The 22,350-nt window shown below is 38.9% G+C and overlaps 1 protein-coding gene across 5 annotated transcripts in view; it reads left to right on the top strand.

The window, feature by feature from the left end:
* The window catches only part of LOC125231646 (tyrosine-protein phosphatase Lar), a 771,198-nt gene that overhangs the window by 259,364 nt on the left and 489,484 nt on the right, over positions 1 to 22,350 (top strand). The gene's annotated exons all lie outside the window — the stretch shown is intronic.

Below are 22,350 nucleotides of genomic sequence, written 5' to 3'. Positions count from 1 at the left end.
TAGATATACCTAATTCTGTTGATCTAGAAAACGATTCATCAGAGCATATAATGCTAGAGAGCTGACAAGCCGCCGGCGGCCTTGTCGTAGTGGTTAGCTCATTGAGTATACTCGTACAGTTGTCGTTGTGTGCGTGCGCGATGACGATGACACGACTCGAAACGACCACGTTTGCATGCACACGGACAGGGAAATGATGCGCGTATACTGCGCAATAGGGGCCTCCATCTACAAGTTTGTGTTTACATTTTTACAGAAAACCGAAGCCAAATACGTAGAGCCTGCCCTCTCATCTCGCACCTCTAGTGTTGTGCCGGTGGTTAAGAAATCGGCATAATACCTCACACCACAATGGGCTAACACTTCAGTTTGGCTGTACCTAACCACAAAATTTAAATTTTGAAAAAAAAACCGACCGTTTTCCGTCAAACATGGCTAAGAACACTCCCGACTAATTCAGTTTCAAACAAGAAAAACTATATCTAAATCGGTTTCAGCTACGATGCCACAGACAGACACACACACATACACACAAACAGACAGATAGACAGGTCAAACTTATAACAACCCGTTGTTTTTACGTCAGGGGTGAAAAATTGAGTCAAACTTGTTTGTAGGCTCTGCGATAGCAATAACGCCCTAACGCTCCCTGACCGACCGCCGGTTGAAACCGGTACGAACCGGTTCAGAGAGCTTTAAACCAGACAGAACCGGTCGGGAGCGGACGTGGATTAGTGTGTAGTGTATTTGAGTAATGGGTTTTCCTTGAACACGTGTTGAATGGGTGCAATGCGTTATATTTCATATTGGAGTATGAATTTTGTCTGACGTTTCTTGTTATTGTATGAGGAGGTATAAGTAATTTTAGTAGTTTCCAGAGCCTTAAAACTAATTAATTTAAAAGTGCAAAATCCAAGGCAGACATTTTCCACTTTTAAATTTATTCTAAGCCTAGTGGCATCGATTGCAGACGTTTCTGCTAGTCAAAAGTCATCGTGAGGAAACCGGGCTAATTCCAATAAGGCCTAGTTACCACTAACCCAAAGGGGTTGGAAGCTCAGATGTCAGTCGCTTTCGTAAAACTAGTGCCTACGCCAAATCTTGGGATTAGTTGTCATAGCGGATTATCATTGTGTTAAAAAAAAAATCTTATATGCCCCATGCCTAGAGTAAATATCTTCAGTAAAAATAAGTGTCTTAGCTCTTTTGAAGTAACAATATGACTGTATATTTATTACATTCTCATCATCATCTAGACCTTTTCCCAACTTCATGATGTACCTATGTACTCATATGTACCTGCGTAAGAATGTTTTCAAAAAAAGAAGAGTCATTCGCGTATGACATCTGGGCCATTTTCTTCAAAGTTGTCCACCCCACTTTTTTTTTTGATTTGGAAATTTTTATGTGGTTTCCGCTCAGAATTGCTAGCTCTTTCAATCCTAATAGGAGAAAAAAAAGTGTCCTAAAGTTTTTTTCCCATTCCGTTACCATTTTTTCATACATTTTGTAAGGCGGTAACGGAATGGAAGGTCTGAAAAATTAATGGGAATCTTGGGACATTTTTTTCTCCTATCAGAATCGAAAGACCTCGCGATTCTGAGTATGAATCGCGTAAAACGTACCCATGTTACAAAAAAAGAGGGGTGGACAACTTTAAAAAAACAAAATGGCCCATCTAGGTAATACATTCTAAGTATGAATGTTTTATATCTTCATAGACTATAGATACTCGTAACTTTAATTTAATTTTGTGACGAATTAATATTTGCTAGAAAGTTATTTCATTCCCATCGGTTTAGGTCAGTGGGTTCGGTTTCAGCTGTTGTTACAATCGCGGTCGCGCCGTGATGGAATCGGTCGCGACCCTTAACGAACGGTTACTGTTTGTTTGGACTATCGGACCAATTTAAGTTCAAAACACGATGAATATTAGCTGAATCTAGAGCGAATATCTGACGAATCGAACGAATTCTGAATCGAGTCGTTTGAGACCAGTAGGAACGACAAACTTTATATTTATAAACAGGCATCTTCTGGGCGAGCTCACTTCATCGTAGGCCACGTCTTTGCCTCTGGCTAGTCTGTGGTTAAGAGTAAACCCATTTATACATACATACATACAATCACGCCTGTATCCCATAAAGGGGTAGGCAGAACACATGAAACTACTAAAGCTTCAGTGCCACTCTTGGCAAATAAGGGGTTGAAAGAAAACGAAACTGTGACATTGCAGTGACAGGTTGCCAGCCTTTCGCCTACGCCACAATTTAACCCATATCCCATAGTCGCCTTCTACGACACCCACGGGTAGAAAGGGGATGGTGAAATTCTTAACCCATCACCACACAGGCCAGGCAAACCCATTTATAATTTTAAAAAAGTACATTTGCTGACCTGCTACCGAAATCGGTCAAAACATCATTATCTTTTTGGGTGCGTCTGGCACGTTAAGTTATGCGTCACCAAGCAAGCACGCAATATTTTGATAGTACTGTCATATCTATCGTCATTAATACTGCCGTTCTGCGTGCGTAGCCGAAGATACGAAACGCTCGTAGATATCTATCTCTATTGCGTATTGGCGCAACAGAGCCAGACTACCTTTCGCGACGTTTCGAGTGTGCTCACGAGTGTACGAAAATAAAGTACGCATGCCTTGATTGTCTTAATCGCTACACGCTTCTCTAGTTTGCGCTGTTGGTAGTTTGTAAAGTAAGTGCTTGTTCAGACACAGCGGAAGCCGCGCGGATGCAAACCGCGCGGATCTTATTTCAATGGCATTGTGAACGTGAACATGAACAATGTGAACGTTCCAGTACTATGCCATTGAAATAAGATCCGCGCGGTTTGCATCCGCGCGGTTTCCGCTGTGTCTGAACTAGCAGTAAGTGAAAGAACGCGTTTTGCCGCTACGCTGCGTCGTCATGTGTCATGGTGGTATCTGGGAGGAAGCGAGCACTTTCCACCGGTTTCTTTGTTGTCGGACGTCGTATGGTAATTCTCCTTCCTTCCCAGTGGCCGGGGCCCCCATAAATTAGGTGCCAACGCCGCGAGCCGGCTGAAAAATTACCAACTAGTGCGGCGGCGGTATGAGTGCTGGATGTGGCAGTTGGCGAGTTGGAAGCGAGGAGAGTTCGTAGCGATTTCGTCGGCAAAGTACAACGGCTTAGTGTGAGGCCTGAGTTCACGCTCATATTGGGTGCCAAACAATGGAAGCTCATACAAGTATTGAGTCAACCAAGAGTCAACGCACGCTCGCCCGCTCCGCTGTACGCCCCGCCGAACGCTCCGCACTAAGCGTCCACTTAGGCCTTTGTGCGTTTTCGATGTCGAAGGCGAAGCGATGTCGGAAGGATTTCAAAGGCAAAAATCAAAGATGGCGGCTTACATGTATGGGATATCGGTCCTACATCCGATATCGGATCGGATAATGTGAAAACGCACTCACACTCGCGGTGACTTCGTTGAGCACTCACAGCGAATTCGCTGCTCACTCGCAGCGAACTCGTTGCGCGCTATACTAGATAATGCGAAGTAGCTCACGAAGTTGGTGCCAAATAAATAAATAAACAGATATTGGGGACAACGTACACAGATCAACTTAGCCCCAAACTAAGCAGAGCTTGTACTATGGGCGCTAAGCGACGATATACATACCTAAATTGATAAATACATACTTACACCGTGTCCAATAAGTTTGAATACAGCACAAATAGCCAATAAAACAAAATGAACAAATAGTTACTACATTATTATTATATTTTATGAATGGCACTCTTATTTACTACATTCACAACAAATGTTTTGGAATAACTCCAGCATTAACTTGTTTACCAGCCTCAAACGCTTCTCAAACGGATCACACGCGGCACGCACCGTTTTCTTCACATTTCATCTCAAATACTCTCGATAACCTTTTTGAAATGATGTAGGTTTATGATTTTATAAAAATTTAGTCTTCAAAGCATGTATGACCATACAAAATAGTCTAATACGCCTAAACCTGGAGGCCTGGGTGGCCACTCATGTTTCGGATAAAAAACTGCCAAATTAGTCTGAAACTACGCTAGAATACCATTTGCCGAATGTGCTGGAGGTGCGTCTTGTTGGGACACATGATACTCATTCCCAAGCATCCTTTTTAACTTTAAGGCATTTTTTTCTCCAAAACCTTGGTTTTAAAGAAAAAAACGTTGATTTTAACGCTTTTATCTGTAAGTACTGAAGGTAGTTTACCTCGCTTACATACTGCATCCCACACCTGGGCCGATGGTGAGCTCTGGAACCTAGGCACATTTTTCTAGTTGCCCGGAACGTTATCTATCCTCGGTACCCATAATAGTTTATTTTAGACTTCGTGGCGTCTGTTTTATCACATACAGATTCTCCTTATAAAAAATTACTCGTCACCTGCGTGCCGAGCAAGTATTTTGTTGGCACTTTACCTCTTTGTTTTTCTTAGACACTTCGGAAATTTCATGTACTTTGTGCTTGTATTTTATTAAGAGGAATATACTCTTTAGTTTAAATAAGAATTTGATGGCCTGTGATCCCTATATCTTTAGAACTGAGGTAAAATGTGAGTATTCGGACTTATTGGACACGGTGTATATACATAGAAAACCTCCATGACTCAGGAACAAATATCTGTGCTCATCACACAAATAAATGCCCTTACCGGGATTCCAAGGCAGGCTCACTACCGACTGAGCCAGACCGGTCGCCAAATTACGAATCTTTTCTGACATTATGATCTGATCATATTCTAAGAAAGTCTCTCGCTTCTGTTTCTGACTACACTTGAACCATTATAGAGGTACCAAAGACATATATTATAACTCCGTATAGCCAGATAAAGTCTAAGAAATAAACGTACCTGAGTACTATACAGAAAAAGGTACGGTGTCCTAGATGGCATTACACCTTTGGGGTACGCTCAGCTAGATGGCGCTAATATTAATATTTGACATTTTAACACATCTAGATATGTGCCTAAGAATATGAGCCAAATTGTCAAAACTGAGGTTCAAAAGTTTTAAGCCTGTGTCAAGAGATGGCAGTCTATGCACTGTGATTACACATTTTACTTCGACAGTAACTCTCTATAATACTCTTTAGTTGCAGATTGCAGAGAGTCAGGGACTTGCCTACTTGCGTGTTACGTTTCTAAAAAACTTTCGTAAAAGACTTCCAGTGTTCTTACATCTCGAACGAACCCAATGTACAAAGTAATGCGAGTTTCTGTCGGTTTACGGATCGTTTAGTCAATAATGCGAAACTGGACGAAACTTGCTACTTCCAAACTTATATGCCATATTGTTTTGTTACTGCCTAATTTTACGGAACGTTAGGTATTAAAGAATTTACACTTGGGTAGCCCAAGCGTGAGATTTTTAGGAATTTTAATAGGTATCTTTCGTCGTTTTTTTTAATACCACGTCGGTTGCAAACAGGTATACGGTCCGCCTGATGGAAAGCGGTCACCGTAACCTATGGACGCGTGCTCAAGGGGTGTCACATTCGCGTTGTCGACTCATTTGAAACGTGTACACTCCTTTTTTGAAGAACCCCATACTGTAGTTCATCGGAAATACCTCGGAAGGGAGCTCATTCTAATATAGCCGGAGCGTCCGCGGGAGGAAATTTTGCTGTTTCGCGTTCCGTGTCTTGTATTATTTTGTTTTCTTCTAATTTTCTGGTTTTACACCAACTCTTATATATAAAATGCATGCCATATTTATAATTTCTGTTTTTTATTTTTTAATCATATGGCAAATTATATCTAAAAGCAATCAGAGTGTATGTAGCCTTAAGGTTAGTGAGGGAGGCAACCAAGTCGGGTGACTCGGGTGTCACGATGTTCAGATCTTCAGCGTTCAGATCTTCAGCTACGTAAAAAAAAAACTCAGTATTTAGCCATATTGACGACCGGTCTTGCCCAGTGGGTAGTGATCCTGCCTCCTAAGCCAACGATCCTTGGTTCGAATCCTGGGAAGGGCATTTATTTGTGTAACAGGTACAGATACTAAAGTCTTCCTGGGTCATGGACGTGTATATGTCTTTAAGTTTGAGTACTTTTTATTGCTGTAAAGTTTTCTTGAGCTTTCCGTGGGACTTGTCAATCTGTGTAAGAATGTATTATAACATTGAATATCTTGTATAGACTATAATGTATAATATAAGTATAATGCAACCGAAATCGAGGCTCAATTTTAGCTTGCATGAAACTATTTTACCATTCGTTTAATATTTATGAAAACCTGCCAAGCGCTGTAGGTATATTTCCCAGAAGATACTAGCTTTATTTTTGATATGTGTAATCCCAGTTTATATCTGGATTCTGCAAAATGTCAAATAAAACTGTTAGTTTATCAAACAGGGGTTGGTTGGTAAATATTTGCAATTAAAGCATATATTTCCAATTCGAATATTTTGAATGTTTTGGCCAGATTTTAAATGAAAATAATGATAGCAAACTACGTTTCTATAACTACAAAGATTTTAGTGTAAATTACCCTGTCCAATTTACCAAGTTTAAATATAGTTTTTCTTTGAAACTGAAATAGATACCATACACTAAAGAAAAAGCGGTCAATCCCACTGGTGGCGAAGCCGGGAATCGAACCCGGGTCTCTAGCTAACGCGGCTGACGTTTTGGACCGCTACACCACCCCGACCGCTACTCGTACATTAAATTACTTGTATTGTGTAATGTAGCGTGAAACCATGTGAAAATCCAGACGCGAAAATGGCATTGGATTAGACACATCCTCAGAAAACCTTATACCCACCTATCCAAAATGGCCCTCACCTGGAATATACCCGGAAAGCACAAACCATGCTGCCCTACATCGACCTGACATCGCTCGGTTCAGCAGGAGCTCAGGGTGCTAGGCATGGGGTGGGGGGAGATTACCCAAACTGCCCAAGACCGGAGTAAATGGAGAAATATGATTCGAGCCCTACACCCCAGCAGAGGGTAAAAGGATGCAAAGAAGAAGAAGAAGATGGATGAATGTGGATTGTGGACCCGAGCTTTAGACAGCCCGAAATAGTACGAAGATCTGATGACCAATTACATCTATACTTTATTTCCCGTATTTGCGTGTCGCCATGTTCACATGACTAACATAGTCAATTTAGTCACCTGTAGCTTTAAGGCTCGGTTGTACCAAACATTATGTTACCTAATTTAGCGTTCGCTATACTTTTTGTATGTGCATTTCCATAAACCTGCTGCGTGACGATGATCTGTCAACTAGGTGTCTTTCAAAATAAATCGGGAATATCAAATTTCACCAGATCTGAACGTGTTTGGGCTCATTCTTCCCAGAATCACGAGCTGATCCGATTCTGACATTTAAAAAATGTGTCCTCATTTTTTTTCCTTTACGATTTTAGTATGAACTTACTACGAGCGTGACGTATCGGAAACTCGAATTTTGTATGGAAAATTTTGTACACATTTTTTTATCGTCGGGATCGAATCAGCTCCTGATTCTGAGAAGAATGAGCCCAAACACGTCCAGATCTGGTGAAATTCGATATTCGAGATTTATTTTGAAAAACACCTAGTTAACTGCGGTTGATGCAACTCACCCCAAATGTTCTTTTAATGCTACAACTACAATGAATTGACTAGAAGTTTTTGCGAGCCAACTACTTGACGCAGAACTTAGCATCGTCGGACTGGCTTAGTCGAAACAATATCTGGAATAATTCCACAGTGCCTTATGCTAATTTCAGCCGCTTCTGATTATTCTCAGTTTAACAGTTATTTATACTAAAGACGAGCCGGTAAGTTGCGGAGATCAGTTGTTATTCCTGACTACCACAGAGCGTATCTTATAAATAAATAATAAATAAATAAATATTATAGGACATTCTTACACAGATTGACTGAGTCCCACGGTAAACTCAAGAAGGCTTGTGTTGCAGGTACTCATACAACGATATATATAATATATAAATACTTATATACATAGAAAACATCCATGACTCAGGAACAAATATCTGTGCTCATCACACAAATAAATGCCCTTACCGGGATTCGAACCCGGGACCGCGGCGTAGCAGGCAGGGTCACTACCGACTGCGCCAGACCGGTCGTCAAATCTTATTAAGACAAGTACAGGGAGTTTGCCTCTGGAGATACTCTCTCTTAGATTACTTGCTATTTTCAGCAGCAAGTAAATATTCTTGAAACAAATGCTTCATTCATCATCATCATTTCAGCCGTTAATCGCCCTGCAGGTCCTGGGCTAGTCTCATCCAGAGGTGCCCCGCAGTTTGTCGAATACCGTCCACCCAACGAGCCAACGGATGCCACGCGCTTCTTACATACGAAACTTGTTTCATTACGATTCATCAATATATTAAACATGTAAAATCGGGTAACTCACGTAAAATTGTCGACACCACATCCAATACCATCGGCATCACGCGTGCTCAATGAAAATGCTCCTCGTTACGGAGCGAAACATGTCGAGCGACCTTCGACAATTTTACGTGAGTTACCCGATTTTACATGTTTAATATGTCAGTGTCTCATCTCACGGTAGTTTTATTTTAAAACTACATATTCATCAATGTGTTGTTACGATTTCACATATTTTAAAAAGCCTATTCTGTCACAAATTCATTTATTTTAGTGTATAAAATAACTATCTTGAGTCTGATAGCAGTATTGTTTCACTTGTCTAGTAATCAAAGCACAGTGGCAGAGCAGTGCAAATGTTATTGTTGATGCAGCCGGCCATTTCCAGATGTTCCTTACCATCATGTTTTATTACAATTTGCGTATTTTAAGAAATGCTTCATTACTATTCATCATGTGTTGTTACGATTTCACATATTTTAAAAAACCTATTCTGTCACAAATTCATTTATTTTAGTGTATAAAATAACTATCTTGAGTCTGATAGCAGTATTGTTTCACTTGTCTAGTAATCAAAGCACAGTAGCAGAGCAGTGCAAATGTTATTGTTGATGCAGCCGGCCATTTCCAGATGTTCCTTACCATCATGTTTTATTACAATTTGCGTATTTTAAGAAATGCTTCATTACTATTCATCATGTGTTGTTACGATTTCACATATTTTAAAAAACCTATTCTGTCACAAATTCATTTATTTTAGTCTATAAAATAACTATCTTGAGTCTGATAACAGTATTGTTTCACTTGTCTAGTAATCAAAGCACAGTGGCAGAGCAGTGCAAATGTTTTTTTTTTAATGGCTTTCACTCCTCGGTCTTTTTTCCGAGGTGGATTTTGCCAATGACGACGTTTCTCAACATACAACGCACGTAAAGAATGTTCGGTGAACTGAGGATTTTGGGAAGGATTGGGAACCTGACATGGACATGAAAGAATTGTTATTTAGACGTCACAGAAAAAACAACACTTAAGGTGGCTCGCTTAGGTTACCCGAAGCTCAGGCTGCGTTAGATGGCGTTAATCTGCAAATTACCAGTCTTATTTTTTTTTGTGGAGTCGTACAGGCATTTATATACTTTCAATTATGCTTCGCGAACATTTAATATTAAAATTGACGTATTACAACAAACATTCAACTTCTCATTGTAACGTTAATCCCATCAATGTAAATAAATTTACTATTTTACAGTATTTTTAAGTACCACTCACACATACAAACAGTGTTTCTGTATCCCTTCTAGTCGATAATTTCACGCGGCGACAGCTTGTTTAAATAGCCTTGCGGTAAATACGTGCCATCGCATGATTTGCATGGAAGTACTGGGTTCGAATCCAGAACTTTTTCTCTTTTTTTTTTAATACTACGTCGGTGGCAAACAAGCATACGGTCCGCCTGATGGAAAGCGGTCACCGTAACCTATGGACGCCTGCAACTCAAAGAGTGTCGCATGCGCGTTGCCGCCCCATTAGAAACTTGTACACTCCCCTTTCCTGCGTGTGCACAGCAAAAAGGAGTGTACAAGTTCAAAGGAGGGTTTGGGTTGCCGACGACTCAAAGGACAATAGACGGAACAAATTAGTTCCGTAAGTCCTCCCGTCGTCAGCACCCCACACCCTCGTTGAGCTCTGGCAGCCTTACTCACCGGCAGGAACACAACACTATGAGACACTATTTTTTGTTTTATTATTATACATAAATGTATATGTACTCGTACAGTAGTTACTGAGCGTTTTCCACAAAAAAGATTAAAAACCTATTCTCTTACATGGTAATAATTTTTGGGTTCGTCGAACTCAGAATTTCTAACATAATTATCCTAATCTGATATTTTAAAAAATTCCAAAAAAGTATAGATAAATTTTAGTTTCTAAACTACGATTCGAATGATTTTTTTTTCTAATTGTTTATTTTCGATGGAGCAAGGGTATTCAAATCGCTTTTGAAATCTTAAATTAGTAAATGAAAATGCAATAGTTAACTGAGTAATGTAATGCTTTAAAAACTCATGTACGGTCCACATACCGCACATTGCCATCTCAGCGAAATTACTTACAATTGCGTAAAGCATTAGAATACGAGTGAGTGGACTTTTTTTATCTAAGGAGTAATTTCGATAAAATATTATATTTAGCGAGGGTATTAAAAGTTGTGTTTTATATCTCAACTTAATAAATAGAAAATCAAAATGACAATAAAAATATCAATAGGTTCTCTAAGATAAAATTGATACCTTCGGCTCTCCATTCTTGCTCGGTCAATAAAAAATACGAAATTTATATCCAAAAAAATACAAAAAGTTTATAGAATCCTGGGAATCGAACGCACCTTCACGGCGTGACAGACGACTGTACACCAACGACGCCATTACATAACACGCTGTTCCCGACGAAATTGGGCTATACATATATAATTACTAGCTTTTACCCGCGGCTTCGCCCGCGTAATAAAAGTATTCTTATTGAAACGTTTACAAAAAATAAGATTTTCATTTGGATCCGTAGGTTTCTTTGTAGGTACAGATGTCCGCGATTATTTCGATTAAGGTAAAGCGGGGCAATTCTCGACTGGAGGGCCATTGTAAATTGTAACTGATCTATTTGCTGTACGGTCCGGTTTTGGCTGACTGTACCTTACACATATTACTATTGCTTTAAAATAAATTCTTGCAATGATTGTAGAATTGTTACAAAGCGACCACAGCGTAGGTAGTAGGTACGAATATGTACATACAAAATACATATTTTACCTATTTAAATATTTATACTGGGGAAACTTCATACAACCCACATAGCCAGTATCTCGACGCTATGGTCGGTAGGGTAGAAAGTACTTCCTTGCAAGTACTTGCTTACAATTTTTTCCATTTTGCTTATACTTATTGCAAACGTAAACATATAAAAGGCAAGCAAACAATGATCTTCTTACAGCACATTGAATGTAATAGTTATTACGGATGCAGGATACTCGCCGATGCCTACTTACTAATACCTTCCCACTGAGCCACCTGCATTTTATCCCCGTCCCCGTCCCCTATTTCTATCCCTATCCCTATCCCTATCCCTATCCCTATCCCTATCCCTATCCCTATCCCTATCCCTATCCCGTTCCGTCCCTGTCCCTGTCCCTGTCCCTGTCCCTGTCCCTGTCCCTGTCCCTGTCCCTGTCCCTGTCCCTGTCCCTGTCCCTGTCCCTGTCCCTGTCCCTGTCCCTGTCCCTGTCCCTGTCCCTGTCCCTGTCCCTGTCCCTGTCCCTGTCCCTGTCCCTGTCCCTGTCCCTGTCCCTGTCCCTGTCCCTGTCCCTGTCCCTGTCCCTGTCCCTGTCCCTGTCCCTGTCCCTGTCCCTATCCCTATCCCTAACCCTATCCCGTTCCTGTCCCTGTCCTTGCCCCTGTCAAATTATCATGCTAGGAGGTGAACTATAAAAAATCCTTTCTTAGTGCTCCTCTAAGGAACTTCCGTGTTAATTTGAAATCTCTTGAACCAGAAGTAAAGATAAAAACTAAAGCTATACTTATGGCTATTTTGGATATTTTAACCTCATTGCACAACAACAGGGGAGAAAATTTCTTTTCCACCTCATTAAATTTTAAAATCATTGTATTTATCGTGATCAGCGACCCGATAAATCATAAAAACGATACCCATATTGTGCTTTTGACTTTACCCCCTTTGCACCCCTTTAGGGGTCAAATTTCTTTAGAAATCCTCCTGTGAAGTTTCGAATAAAATAGTCAAACTAATCTTGTTTCCCCATACAAACTTTGAACCCCCATTTCATTCTTTTAAGAGGAGAATTTTGAAAAATCCTTTCTTAGTGCTCCTCTACGCCATATAAGTAACCTATGTGCCAAATTTGAAATCTCTAAGACCAACAGTTTCGGCTGTGTGTTGATATGTCAATCAGTCAGTCAATATCTTCTTTTATATATTTAAACCCCATTGCACCATAACAGGGGAGAAGGTATTTCACTTCCGCCTCGTTAGATTTTAAAAACTTTGTGTTTATCGTGATCAGCGACCCGATAAACCATAAAAACGATACCCATATTGATTTTTTGACTTTATCACCCCCCTTTTCACCCTTTTAGGGGTTAAATTTTCAAAAAACCTGAAACACGTAGTCAGTCATATGTCTTAAGGAATCTTCCTGTGAAGTTTCGAATAAAATAGTCAAACTAATCTTGTTTCCCCATACAAACTTTGAACCCCCATTTGACCCCCTTAGGAAGTGAATTTTGGAAAATTCTTTCTTAGTGCTCCTCTACACTATATAAGGAACCTACTTGACAAATTTGACGTCTCTAGGACCAGCGGTTTCGGCTGTGCGTTGATATGTCGGTCAGTCAGTCAATATCCTCTTTTATATATTTTTTTGATATTTAAACCCCATTGCACCACAACAGGGGAGAAGGTATTTCACTTCCGCCTCGTTAGATTTTAAAAACGTTGTATTTATCGTGATCAGCGACCCGATAAACCATAAAAACGATATCCATATTGATTTTTTGACTTTATCACCCCCTTTTCACCCTTTTAGGGGTTAAATTTTCAAAAAACCTGAAACACGTATTCAGTCATATGTCTTAAGGAATCTTCCTGTGAAGTTTCGAATAAATTAGTCAAACTAATCTTGTTTCCCCATACAAACTTTGAACCCCCATTTGACCCCCTTAGGAGGTGAATTTTGGAAAATCCTTTCTTAGTGCTCCTCTACACTATATAAGGAACCTACGTGCCAAATTTGAGATCTCTAGGACCAGCGGTTTCGGCTGTGCGTTGATATGTCAGTCAGTCAGTCAGTCAGTCAGTCAGTCAGTCAGTCAGTCAGCTTCTTCTTTTATATATTTAGATTTAAATATAAATAATAATGTCAAATCCATACTAAATATACTAATATTACAAATGGGAAAGGGTGTGTGTCTGTTTGTTTGTCCGTCTTTCACGGCAAAACCGGAGCGACGAATTGACGTGATTATTTAAGGGGATTTAGTTGAAGGGATGGAGAGTGACATAGGCTACTTTTTGTCTCTTTCTTACGCGAGCGAAGCCGCGGTCAAAAGCTAGTTTATTATAAATGGGAAAAGCTGGTTACTCTATAACCTGAAGTGGAAGAATTCGTTATTTCACCAAAGATAATGTGTGTTTGTTTGTTTGTCCGTCTTTCACGGCCAAATGGAGCGACGGATTGACATGTTTTTTAAGTGGAGATAGTTGAAGGGATGGAGAGTGACATATGCTACTTTTGTCTCTTTCTAACGCAAGCGAAGCCGCGGGCAAAAGCTAGTACAGCACGGGTAGCATGGTCGCGCGATAGACGATAAAATATCAGGCCGTCCCTGTCGCACTATTAGTAAGTGCGATTATAGGGACGGCCAGATGTTTTATCATTTATCGCGCGACCATAATTGCCTGCCTGGACCAGATTATATTGATGATAATTATTATTTGTAACCATTTAGTTAATATTGTCTTCAGTTACCGCGATAGTTACTCATGAAATAAAAACTATGAAAACGGATTAAATCGCGTATAATGAGTTTAAAATTCATCCCGATGTTTCAAACACTTTACAGCGTTCGTGGTCAACGGGTGACTGAGGAAAAATTACAATGTGCAAAAGCTACCCATATTCTTGTATATAACCATTTAGTTGTTGAAGAAAAACATTCACACAACAATAACATAGGTCAACCAGCTCAGTAAATGCAATACTTTACTAATACTATGCCCACACTATGACCTATGTATAATGTATTATACCAGACGTGTAATATTTTATTTTATCAACAAAGGCATAATAAAGGATTGTATTGTATTTTTGTATGAAAATAAAAAATAGGAAAGCAATATAGTAATAGTCAAATATTCCATTAAAAAAATAAAAAATACTTAATAAATCCATAAAAGTTCAAATGATTAAAAAAACTTCGGACTCGAACCCACGATCTTCTGCATCATAGTCGGTCGTTTGACCGAGACGCCATTTCGATTTACATTAGCAGTGTCGAAATACACGATATGTATCTTTGTTGACAAAATGCGTCATTATTTCTGAGTCTGCTTGAGTTAACTAAACCAATATCTTTAAATAATTACTGTCAAGAGCCAAATGTCACTGATGACAATGTCAACTAAAAATGCGCGAAATATGACGGCTCTGTGTCTGTACACAAAATTTGGCACGCACATTTACGTAAAATTAATAAAAAATTCACAAGGATTTGTCCATGATTTCTGTATGAAACAATGTATTTCATTCACTACCGCGACGACGGATAATGTATAGTAGATGTATGCGCATATTTTTATTTAGTTGTAGTGTGCGGTGACTAAATAAATGGTAGATATTTTTTGTATGGAAAGCGAGCCACCTTAATAATGAAGGGCATTGGAAGAAGCTATTTTTCGAGAGTTGTAAACATGAAAGGGAGATAAAAAAGTATTTAAAATTATTTTTTATATTTTTAAAGCAACTATAGAGCAATATATAATTATACCGTGTAGAAACGAAACGTTAGAAACGTAAGATGCAAGATGGAGGCAAAGCAAAAAGGTAGAGTCAGTTTAAGAGATATTATAGTTTTATGTTATTTTCTTTGATATGTTTTATAAGTATCCTAGTGAAGGGAGGGTCCATAAAAGATAGAAGAGATTGTTGATGCAGTCGGCCATTTCCAGATGTTCCTTACCATCATGTTTTATTACAATTTGCGTATTTTAAGAAATTTATTCTGTGCATTTACATTTATATTAGTCCATAACTTGCTTAGCTCTGATATCTGTATTTTTTCACGCATCTAAAGCACAGTGTCGGAGCAGTGTAAATGTTATTTTGGATGCAGCCGAGACCATTTCCAATTGCCTCCTTATGGAGTACCATAAGGAGGCAATATCATAACATGAAGTATCATGTTATCATATGATTTTATATATTTTTTTAACATGAGTTTCAGACTATGTCACAATTGTACAAATTTTCAGACCGTGAACTAATTTTCTTGATAGCGCAGTATTGTTTCACTCATCTAGTAATTGAAGCACAGTGTCGGTGCAGTGCAAATGTTACTGTTGATGCGGCTGGGCCTTTTTTAAATGTTTCCTTACAATCATGTTTTATTGCGATTTTGCACATTAAAAGAAATCTATTATTTAACAAATTCAGTCCATGAAATAACCATCTTGAGTCTGATAACAGTATTGTTTCACTCATCTAGTAATTACAGCACAGTGGCAGAGCAGTGTAAATGTTATTTGTTGATGCAGCCGGCCATTTCCAGATGCGGCCGTGGATAGACTCCTCCGGCGCAGGCAGTTTTGCATAATATCCGGGTGCTTGGCCAGCTATTCATTATTAAAGTGCTAGTATCATTGTGGTGTAGATTTGAGAGAGACTAATAGATTTTATGAACTAGGACTTGATACTTATCAAAATTGGATACAGCTACCAAAAATTATTAACACTTTCGAAACCAAGAACGCGCCTGCCCCTCTAGAACAACTTGTCTTGTCGCGCGCGAGTCCATACTTAAAGTCACGCTTGATGTATGGACTCACACGCGACAAGGCAAGTTGTGCTAAAGGGTCTGGTGGGCACTTGTGAATTTTGTTCTCGAGTTCTCACCATACAAGCGGGATTGCTTGAATGAACTTGTACCTGGCAAGTGACATTAAATATATCACTGTAGTCAATAAATTAATTTCTATAATCTCTATGAATGTTTTGTAAAACATACAATTACATCTATAATAACACATAGTAGAAAATTGTCACTAAATAACCACAAAGATTCAAATACCCTCTAATTCTGTAATCAAAATTGCCCCAACTAAATTCGAACCCGCACTGCCCGCAGCCTATAATCCAGCAATCAAACCATTCTCAATAATTACAGCGATACCAAGAGGATATAAGTCCCATGTTGAATAGGTTCGTTATCCGAACGCCGTCCATAATAGATTCATCGGACTTAGATAACTTAGTTTGGCAATTAAACGCTCACTTATAAAGAGCCTTTGGGCTGAACAAGGATCCTTCACTAGGTATTAGTTTAACGTAACATTTGTTGGAGACAATGATTATTCTTCAAGTAGGCATAGATACTAAAATAGGCTTTTAATTGTGCGCTGAGGGTGCAACAGCTGCAGTCGCGTCACTACGTGCACTTCAATTCGTTCGTGGTGCCAGTGCCGTGACCGCTGCAGGTCACCATCGCGAGCGCAGACTTCTGGCCGAAAGGTGTGATTCAACCCTACACCGGGACAAACGACGCAACGGAGCCACGCAGTTACGTCATCGCCCAAATAATGGTTTATTCATTTTAATATTGTTCTCTTTTTAGGGTTCCGTAGTCAACTAGGAACCCTTATAGTTTCGCCATGTCTGTCTGTCCGTCCGTCCGTCCGTCCGTCCGTCCGCGGATAATCTCAGTAACCGTTAGCATTAGAAAGCTGAAATTTGGTATCAATATGTATATCAATCACGCCAACAAAGTGCAAAAATTAAAAATGGAAAAAAATGTTTTTTTAGGGAACCCCCCCTACATGTAAAGTGGGGGCTGATTTTTTTTTTCATTCCAACCCCAACGTGTGATATATTTTTGGATAGGTATTTAAAAATAAATAAGGGTTTACTAAGATCGTTTTTTGATAATATTAATATTTTCGGAAATAATCGCTCCTAAAGGAAAAAAAAGTGCGTCCCCCCCCTCTAACTTTTGAACCATATGTTTAAAAATTATGAAAAAAATCACGAAAGTAGAACTTTATAAAGACTTTCTAGGAAAATTGTTTTGAAGTTGATAGGTTTAGTAGTTTTGGAGAAAAATACGGAAAACTACGGAACCCTACACTGAGCGTGGCCCGACACGCTCTTGGCCGGTTTTTTTCACATGTTTTTTGTTATGTCATGTAAACGTGTTTTACGAAAATAAGTACTAATTGTCAATTAAATCTTCACAGCTTCTTTTCCTAGTCCACTGAGAAGATTTCTGCCCCCCCTCAGTTGGAGAAGAGTTTCTAACTATCTACTATGTCACTGTTAAGAAACTTAGCGGGCCACGTCTCTTAATTTTATTGACCAACTTATACAGGTCCCCGCCGTGTTCGCGATATACTTACTCAAATACTACTGAACGTATTTGATTATGCGTTTACATCTATGAAATTGAATAGGTAGTGATTTAGGAGTCTAAAATCCGTAACTTGCTGTTATTAGGTGTATTTAACCGGATCCGTTCCGGATCCCGTTAGTTTTAAAATATCCCGGCCGTATTATCGGATCCGCCGTCTGAAACGACAATATCGAGTCAGATGCTATTTCAAAAGTCGGAATGGTCCTCAATGTAACCGTATCCGATATCAGTCAGAGATCTGTAGCAAACTCATCGGTTCTGCAATTCGTTTCCCCTATTCATCGCATTGATTCGTATCCGCCGCGAGTTCTTAAATAGGGGGCTAGGAAACCAGCGGGCAACGGTTATAATTAGACACGTCTTTCGATTACCTGTTTTACTGGATTTTTGCTAAAATAAGTGTTCTAGATTTTAAAAGTTGAGTAAAGATAATTATCCGGAAGGTGATTTTAGGAATTTAACACGTAGTTTTACTGGGATTAATCCACTTTCCTGACGGTGTTTTACTTGGCATCGGATATTTGTATTTCTGGCTCCTTTCTTTCTTATATACGATGTGAAGGACTTAAAACAATGAAATAATTCTGTCATACGACGTGAATATTTGCTATAACGGTACTTGTCAGCTCACCAACTAGATAAATCATCAGATTAAATAAAAAGCCACCTGAGGCAAACCTTATCACGCAGTGGGGCTGCAACAGATAGTGACTGATAGAGACGAATCATAGGATGTACAAAACCAAGCAAATGGTCATGTTCCTTTGTAATGAGGACAGAAAAAGACATAAGGACAGAAGAAGCTACCCTGAGTGCTGATTCACCAACTAAACAGACAACTCAGAAACAGTAGAAAAACGCTATCCGCCATTCTCATAGCCTCTAACAAGCACCACAGCTAACTCAATTACAGACATCCGGCCTCCATGAGTGCCGATTCACTGACTTTGGTATTTTTCCCGCAAATCAGAGGGTCGATGTCGAGGGCCTGTCGCGATGACCTTAGTGGAGTAATGACGTCATTATGCTGATATTCGAGATGCGTCGTTAGGGCCCTTAGAGAATTCAGGTGTACGAGCAAATATTTGTAGGCACATGGGTCAGTGTGCTGTTTTTCATTACATTTCATTTCAGAACAGTCGAAATTCGGAAAATTTGAAGGATTTGGAGTTCACATTTATGAGGTAACATAATATCGCAAGAAAAAAAGAAATTGAACAGTTATACTGCTCGTACATCATCTATTGTCACAAGAGGCAAACGAGCAGTCATCCTTGTGCTGGTAAACTATAATTGTATGAAGTAAATAGTTCAAGAGAACTAGCGTAGTCTCCACAATTTGGAAGAGTGTAACGTCATAAAAGTGTAATAATAGCAACGAGGCTCGCCTGAATATCTGCCGCCGCCATTACTACGCATTATCTATTAATGCCCCCACCACCCTAAACGGTTGCAGACAGACACTATCGGCACAGTCGACCGGTTACAAACAGTACCCGAACGCACAGCCATCCCCAAAACGATGGCGCAAGACCGCCCCACGGCCCCACACAGAGGCGCTTTTGCAGTTTTTTTTTATTTTAATTTATTTGGGCAACAAACTGTCATACAAACAATAATGTGAAAATACATGACGTGTTAAAAGACCTTGAGTGCCCTAACTTAAACATTTATATTCTTATCTACAGATGAGCTTTTTTATGTCAAATCTTATGAAGTCAAATTAGTTCCAACTGATACTGTTAAGTACCAATTATGCTGGTCATTGCTCATAAGGTTACGTGTATTTGTGACAACTAGTGCCACTCCTGCTTGTAAATTGCTTATTTTAGGTACCTAATTTAACCAACAAAGACAAATTTCACTACACCAACATTCGTTCATATTCAGGTAAAGACCTCCAAACATAAAGTTTCCAAAATCTTACTGTTTCTCGAATGTCTTGAAGGAGAGATTCAGATCTTGAGTATTCCATCTATTAAATATATTAGCATCCTTGAAATCGATACCAACTATGGAAATTGGAATGCGCTTCAGGGCTAGAATTCGTGAAACGTGAGAAAAAAAAGTAAAAAAAAAACATCGGGCAATCCCCAATAAACGTTTGTATACTGGATATTAATGAATTATAAAACCGCCTTCAAAAATAAGCGCGTTACAAAACACGGAGAAACTAAAAAGCAAAAAATAATAAACCTTTGAATTCAGATTTCTTATCGTATTGCAATAATCTAAACATCCAAATTATAAACAAATCAATTATTTTTGCAGTCGGTACCAGACCTTTTCGTCGCCTTGCTATTGCCTGTTTGCCCCACCCAACCATACGCAGGCTGACACCGACTCCAAAAATAATTGATTTGTTTATAATTTGGATGTTTAGATTATTGCAATACGATAAGAAATCTGAATTCAAAGGTTTATTATTTTTTGCTTTTTAGTTTCTCCGTGTTTTGTAACGCGCTTATTTTTGAAGGCGGTTTTATTTTTTGTTAAAAAAGTTTATTTATTTGTTGATTTTTAGTGGTTCCTATTGATATTATATGTATCAGTCCGAATACATGTACACTAGTGAAAGAATTATCCTTTAACTCCTAACCATTGAGGAGTTGACCTTCCATCATCAGCTCAGCCACATAAAATTATTACCATCAGGCGTAAATACTGGTTTACCTTTGAAAAATACACTAAAAACATTACATGTGCCTATAACATTTGAAGAGTTCCCTCGATTTCTCCAGGATCCCATCATCAGACCCTGACTTGGTGCCAATGGGACCATCTCGGGGTTATACCCGTTCGATCAAAAAAAAAATTTTGAAAATCGGTCCACAATTCTCGGAGATATCGAGGAACATACATACAAAAAAAAAAAAACATTCAGTCGAATTGAGAAGCTCCTCCTTTTTTGAAGTCGGTTAAAAAAAATGATAGTCACAGGCAAAAAAGCAATATTTTCTAGTGACTAGAAACCAAATTCATTGAATTTCAGACCTAAAATAATAGCCTATTATAACCGTCACCGGTTATTTGAGTTTCTTAGTAATCGGTTATGAAAAATTATCAAATAACCGGTTATAACCGATTATTTCGGTTACGGTTATATCCGGTTTGCATTCCCTAGCAACGAGTCTATACTCGTGATAATAGGGGTTAGCGGAGAAACCCGATAAGTTGAGGAAAATGTTTTTTTTAATTTGAATCATGTGTAATGTCTGCAATGTTCCTTTTTCAATGAATAGTTTAACCCTATTAAATTATATGAATTCATTATGGTCACAAAAATTAGACAGTAAAATTCATTCTAAATATTTTGTCTTTAAATTTGCAACGGACTCGCCTCCATAATGTGAAACTTGGCAAAATCTGAAACAAGACGATGTTGAATGAGTTTCCTATTCAAGTATTCTAGAAGCGGGTAACAAACTGCTGAAACTTAGTAAACGTGACAATCACGGGCTAAAACGGAAACTAAATTTAAAGTGTTTCCACACTGATTAGATCCATACATTAAACTTACATTTTGACATCAAGATGATGATTATTACTTATTCTCGTGTCATTCTCCCATTCATTGTTAGGGTTCCGTACCAAAAAGGTACAAAAAGAACCCTTATGGTGCCGTTTTGTCCGTCTTTCTGTCTATCTGTCACATTACTAAATATCTCGAGAACTACTTCTCTTGGTCGAACGAAATTAATATAAACGGAACCGGAAGTAACATATTAAAAATGGCCGCCATATTGCAAAATGCCCCGTCAGAGGAGATAATTCAAGGGATGAAGGAAAACCCCTTTAAGTAATATTAGCGATATTGATGATTTGCACTTATGCCGCCAGTTGCGATGGTGCGATTCAAATTGTAAGTGACTTGCTGGTTTCTGGTTTTTTTAGGTTAGTTTTACCTTTTTTTTATAATTTTATATTTTATAAGAACATAGGCCATAGACTAACCGAGGCAAAGCTGTGGCCTACGATGGAGCTAGCTCGCCCAGAAGGTCTGTTCACCCTTGACTTGGAGGTTGTTTCATGAATTCATGTTACAAATAATCCGTACTAATATTAATGGGAAAGTGTGTGTGGTGTGTCTGTTTGTTTGTCCGTCTTTCACGGCAAAACGGAGCGACGAATTTACGTGATTTTTTAGGTGTAGATAGTTGAAGGGATGGAGAGTGACATGACACTTTTTGTCTCTTTCTATTAACGCGAGCAAAGCCGCGGGCAAGAGCTAATGGGAAAATGGAGAATGGAAATATCTTATACTTTTAAACGAGCAATTCTTGTATATTTATTTATTTATTTATATATACCGACGATCTCGGAAACCGCTCTAACGATTTCGCTGAAATTTGTTATGTAGGGGTTTTCGGGGGTAAAAAATCGATCTAGCGTAGCCTTAGATCCCGGAAAACGCGAATTTTCTTTCGCGTTAGTAAACGTAAAATATGGTCGTTAATTTCGCCGCGCGCGCATCGATTCCGCTTAGCTCAGTCGTACGAGGTCGGTCTAATGTACGCAGATAGATCGTAGGTGTCAGGGTTTCGAATCCCGGCCAGAAATTAAGTTTTTGTTTTTTGTCTTTTTTTCTGTTTTTGTATTTATAAGAGTTTTTTTTAATCTAAAGACGTGATATATTAAAATAGAACCGAGCGAAGCTCGGTCGCCCAGATATTAATTATAAATGGAAGCCAATAGTTAACTCATTTTAAAGTATGTGTTTTAAGGGTATCTATTGTTATTTTTATTAAATCACTTGTATCCGTGGCTGTAGAAGACAAG

The sequence above is a fragment of the Leguminivora glycinivorella genome, chromosome 12 (assembly GCF_023078275.1).
Source record: "Leguminivora glycinivorella isolate SPB_JAAS2020 chromosome 12, LegGlyc_1.1, whole genome shotgun sequence".
In the NCBI taxonomy this organism is placed as follows: domain Eukaryota; kingdom Metazoa; phylum Arthropoda; class Insecta; order Lepidoptera; family Tortricidae; genus Leguminivora; species Leguminivora glycinivorella.
Note: the sequence above shows the minus strand (reverse complement) of the source record. Positions and strands in the feature narration are given on the sequence as shown.